Below are 6,000 nucleotides of genomic sequence, written 5' to 3' on the forward strand. Positions count from 1 at the left end.
AGGTGCAGATGTTGTGGACACTCCCAGGACTTGGATTCTGGGAAGGTCCACGACCTCTCTCTGTTCATGTAAGAAGACCAATACTACAGATGAGGTGTGACAGTTTGGTGCCGTTTCACATTTTGCGTTATGGCCCAGCAGTTTCACAATGCTGTACAGTACACCTCTGATACCGAAGGAGTCAGCTGAATAGATTCCTCCGGACGCCTGCTGTATGAGGACCATCAAGCAGATACAATAGGCAGGAGATTGCTGGTGGAGCCCTAACAGCCCTCTATACAAGCTGCGGGTTCCTTCTACTTGTAAAATGACTATGGATGTGCAGAATGAAGAAGTAAATGCTAATAGAGTAACCCTTAGTAAGTCCAGGATTGAGTAATACCGCAGCTCATCGCCTGCACTCTGTTATCCACTGAACAGACATTTTATTGGACCCCCCCATCTATTAACACATTGGACTTCTTTGGCCTTCAGAACTGCAGCAGTTCATCATGTCGTAGCTACCACTATCCAATGAAATTGTTCTGCAGAAATATCGGCCCCTGCGGACAGGAAGCTTCTTGTAGTTGCTCCTAATTAGATGCAAGTGCTAACAGGAAGGGGTCATTAATTCATGGTGCTAGTGCCAAATTCTGGCCTCCCATCAGCACGGGGCAACAGAGATCTGGATCCATCTGATCAGGAGATGTTTTTCCGCTGCTCAGTGATACACTTTTTGCACTCTTTTGCCCACTGGAGTCTCGTCTGTCTGTTTCTCTTAGGCTGGATTCAGACAAACGTATATCGGCTCAGTTTTCACGCCGAGCCGATATACGTTGTCCTCGTGTGCAGGGGGGGGAGGATGGAAGAGCCAGGAGCAGGCACTGAGCTCCCGCCCCCTCTCTGCCTCCTCTCCGCCCCTCTGCACTATTTGCAATAGGGGGAGGCGGAACGGGGGCGGGGCTCATGCGCCCACTTAGCCCCACCCCATCCCGCCTCCTTTCATTGCAAATAGTGCAGAAGGGCGGAAAGGAGGCAGAGAGGGGGTGGGAGCTCAGTTCCTGCTCCTGGCTCTTCCATCCTCCCCCCCCCCCCGCACATGAGGGCAACGTATATCGGCTCGGCGTGAAAACCGAGCCGATATACGTTTGTCTGAATGCAGTCTTAGACACAATGGTGCTGGAACTGGTCGTCTGCTGTTATAGCCCATCCATGCTAAAAAGTGGCAGTTTGTATATCCAGACACGCTAGTTGGAATACCAGTGTTGTATTTGGCTAACTGTGTAGAACTTGATGGTCAGGATTCCTGACATCCTCCTCTGACCCCTTTCGGCGATGAGTTGTTTCCATCCACAGGATCCCCTTTCGCTGGATGCTTTCCTCCATCACCCCATTCTCTGTATACTATCCACACCGTTACATGAGAAACCCCCATGCGGTTAGCAGTGAAATCCTGGCCTTGGGTAGTCTAGCACCGATGACCCGGCCTCGTTAGAAGTCACACAGATCACTGGACTTTCCCATGTAATGTGGAGTCACACCGAAACTGATCCATGGAAAACTTGTCATGTGCCTTTATGCTGCACTCCGGGGTCGTGGCTCTATTCTCCGTACTGTGAAGCGTTAATCATGAGAGGGCCGGGGCTATAATAAAGGGGCCATTCAGTGTAGACCAGTAATGCTCTGTTACTTGCATCCTGGGTGACTGACCCGCAGTTCTAGATCTGCTGCCCTGCACTCGGCCGCGCTCATCCCAACGGATTCACTTTCTTTATTTCTAAAAATAATGTCCAGCAATTTGGGAAATGAAGAGTAAACATTGACCCGAGAATACATTCTGGGAACTATTTCATTTTGTTCGGCTCGTTACAGGAAGTCACAGTGTAGGGATCCATAGAAAGTCTGACTGATTCTAGAGGCCAGAAGGGCAGCACCAACTGTTTAGCCATCATGATCATGGTAATAACACCAAGCAAGTGCCTGTAACAGACAGACGAGACTCCAGCGGGCAAAAGAGGGCAAAAACTGTATCACTGAGCAGCGGAAAAACATCTCCTGATCAGATGGATCCAGATTTCTGTTGCCCTGTGCTGATGGGAGGCCAGAATCTGGCACTAGCACCATGAATTAATGACCCCTTCCTGTTAGCACTTGCATCTAATTAGGAGCAACTACAAGAAGCTTCCTGTCCGCAGGAGCCGATATTTCTGCAGAACAATTTCATTAGATAGTGGAAGCTACGACATGATGAACTGCTGCAGTTCTGAAGGCCAAAGAAGTCACAGTGTAGGGATCCATAGAAAGTCTGACTGATTCTAGAGGCCAGAAGGGCAGCACCAACTGTTTAGCCATCATGATCATGGTAATAACACCAAGCAAGTGCCTGTAACAGGGCATAGCGGAGATGAGGTATATTTTCGTTAACTTTCTATAAAGCCCTTCCTATCCGGGCCCCTAGAAGAAGTTGTCGTTTTGCTGGAAAACCCGTCCTGCAGTTCCATCTCGGACAGATATACAAATGATGAGAGTTGTGGTGATTAGATGGACGGTCTTGTCACCGGAGGCCCTAAAAGTGGTTCCCCCCTTGGCCTATAAGAGGCTCTCGGAGGCTCCTTGTGTGTAGTGACCTCTTCTTCCACTTGTGTAGAACTTGTTGATGACGCAGAGAAGAAATTTCACTCTATTAGCAGAGTCTGAGAGGGGGGCATTATTGGGATGTGAGGAGCTTGATGGTCGTAGCGATGACAAGCACCAGCAGCTCCAACTGTTTTATTGTCCACCATCCAGAGACAGGCCCCTGTGTCTGTCGGAACCATTTCCACATGCTTAGTTGAAGGGAATTTGGTCCCACGGCGCCCATTACATGTACGTAACACCCACCGTTGCCTCCGTTTGCAGTGATGTCATGAATGATGAAACTGGATGCTGCGGAGTGGAGCCGGGTTGTCTTCAGTGATGAATCCAGGTTTAGTTTGGGCACTGGTGACGGCCTTGTTCGTTCTGGAGACCTCAGGGTGAGCGCCTCAATCCTGCCTTTGCTGTGGAGCGGCACACTGCCCCCTGCTGGTGTGATTGTCCGTGCTCAGCTTCCCACACAAGAGGGTCACAGGAATGTCCACACAACATTGTCACACTTCCGTGACTGCCCAGTCAGCAGATTTATCACCAATAGTGCATGTATGGGACCATTTGGGACGCCAACTTCCACAGTCTATGTGTTTACACATATGATCTAGAGGTTCAGTTACAGCAAATGTGGAGCAAAATGCGACAGTATACCATAAAACCTGTATGCCTTCAGACCACCAGTAGAGAGGAGCGTCTGACCAGACTGTTAGGAGGTGTTGGGACCAGTGGATGTGTAAGGGCTCACAAGGTGATCGGGCTCAGGACCCGCTACAGACCACCAGTAGAGAGAAGCGTCTGACCAGACTGTTAGGAGGTGTTGGGACCAGTGGATGCGTGAGGTCACACAAGGTGACCGGGCTCAGGACCCCCTACAGACCACCAGTAGAGAGGAGCGTCTGACCAGACTGTTAGGAGGTGTTGGGACCAGTGAATGTGTGAGGGCACACAAGGTAACCGGGCTCGGGACCCCTTACAGACCAGCAGTAGAGAGGAGAGTCTGACCAGACTGTTAGGAGGTGTTGGGACCAGTGGATGTGTGAGGGCACACAAGGTGACCGGGCTCAGGACGCCCCCTACAGACCACCAGTAGAGAGGAGCGTCTGACCAGACTGTTAGGAGGTGTTGGGACCAGTGGATGCGTGAGGGCACACAAGGTGACCGGGCTTGGGACCCCTTACAGACCAGCAGTAGAGAGGAGCGTCTGACCAGACTGTTAGGAGGTGTTGGGACCAGTGAATGTGTGAGGGCACACAAGTTTACACGATCTAGAGGCTCAGTTACAGCAAAAGTGGAGCGATATGCCGCACAATACCATGTGGAACCTGTATGCCTCCATGCCCACCCATATCACATCTTGTATCCAAGCTAGAGATGGTACAACAGGGTACTAGAGCCTCCATGCCCACCCATATCACATCTTGTATCCAAGCTAGAGGCGGTACAACAGGGTACTAGAGCCTCCCTACAAGGGGTCAGTTCTCCACCATAAATTCTCCATTTGCTCTGATATTGTAACCACTTCTAACAACTTTACAATCACACAGAGAAAGTTTAATCCATCTAACAACGTCTTCTAGGAAGAGAGATGTATCTGATAATTAGTGTACTTCACCCTTAGGGCTCTTTCACATGTCAGGTCCTGCCCTATCTTTCCCGCAAGTAGTATTTAGTACATGCGGGAATGATAGGGCAAGTCCTGTTTTTTTCTTGGCCGTACAATTAGCATCCAGGAAAAGAGCTTGTGAAAACGAAACCACTGAAATCCTGTTGAAATCAATGGTAATCACGGCCGCCTAACGAGAGAAATACATGTTTGTCTAAAACTGCCCTAAGTGTGATATCGCTCTGAGAAACTCGGACGGACATCACACTTGAAAATCCATAATTTTTTATGCAAGTGCGATGTGTTTTGTGAGAAAATCACATTACATCACTGCACTTGTGACAAGTGAAAAATGCACATGTAAAATCGCATATTGTTTCAATAATCGCATCGCATAAAACTCCCATTTACATGCTTCACTACAAGAGGAAAATCACCAATGTAAATGCATCCATTTAAAAGAATCGGTTCTTTTTACATGCGATATCTGTGCAACTCGCAACGCACAGAAATAGGACTTGGCAATCGCCCGTGTGAATGCATCCTGAGGCCGGATTTAAATAGTCGAGAACAATGCGGGAGTTCTGTGGGATTGCGGAATGCTCAGAGCTTGTGCTGTAATAAGCCTTTATTTACAATGTCTTTATTGACATCAGCAATGTTTTGCCCGAACTCTGCATGCAAGTATGTTGCAATGCGGTTGCTTCCTGTAGTAGAAGCGTATGATCACGTTCTTCAGACTTGTGATACTACAGATGATCCCTTTTAACCGCCATTTTAAAGCCTATGAGGTTAAACGGAAATTTCTGTATAAATGAAAAGTTCTACAATTTTCTAATAGAGTTTATGTTTCAGTTCCTCATCATTTTCAAGATCTACGGCATAGCATCGAGCTATAGAAAGCATCAAACTGGAGAATGTGAAGTGACCACAGGGACAACAGAAGACGTTGCGCAATGCTGATGTACACAGATGTTTCCCTTTTGTGATATTTTTCCAAAACTTTTTTGCCAGTTGCAACTCTAAGCAATCCAACTTCTAGGCAAGTCCATACACATAGCAGCATGTATAAAGCCGAGCAGCTAGGGCTGGTGTGAAGAGGTTCAGGATGAGTGGGTGGTAAGTCTAGTGGGGCCACATAGCGGCTCAGGGACAGGAGCCTTCCTTGTATGTCCATCTTATCTTTGGGACTGTCCTTGTCGCTCTCCGACTGGCGTTCAACTAGCAGCACTGGTGCCCTCTCATATCACATCTTGTATCTAAGCTAGAGGCGGTATAACAGGGTGCTAGAGCCTCCAGGCCTGCCTGTATCACATATTGTATGCAAGCTAAGGACAATACAACGGGGTACTAGAGCCTCCATGCCCATCTGTATCACATCTTGTATCTAAGCTAGCGGTGATACAACAGGGTACTAGAGCCTCCATGCCCCCCGTATCACATCTTGTATACAAGCTAGGGGTGGTACAACAGGGTATTAGAGCCTCCATGCCCACCCGTATCATATCTTGTATCCAAGCTAGAGGTGATACAACAGGGTACTAGAGCCCCCATGCCCCCCGTATCACATCTTGTATACAAGCTAGAGGCAGTGCAACAGGGTACTACAGTCTTCATGCCCCCCGTATCACATCTTGTATCCGAACTAGAGGCGGTACAACAGGGTACTAGAGCCTCGATGCCCCCTGTATCACATCTAGTATCCAAGCTAGAGGCAGTACAACAGGGCACTAGAGCCTCCATGCCTATGTGTATCACATCTTGTATCTAAGCTAGAGGCGGTACAACAG

The sequence above is a fragment of the Eleutherodactylus coqui genome, chromosome 5, assembly GCF_035609145.1.
Source record: "Eleutherodactylus coqui strain aEleCoq1 chromosome 5, aEleCoq1.hap1, whole genome shotgun sequence".
NCBI lineage: Eukaryota > Metazoa > Chordata > Amphibia > Anura > Eleutherodactylidae > Eleutherodactylus > Eleutherodactylus coqui.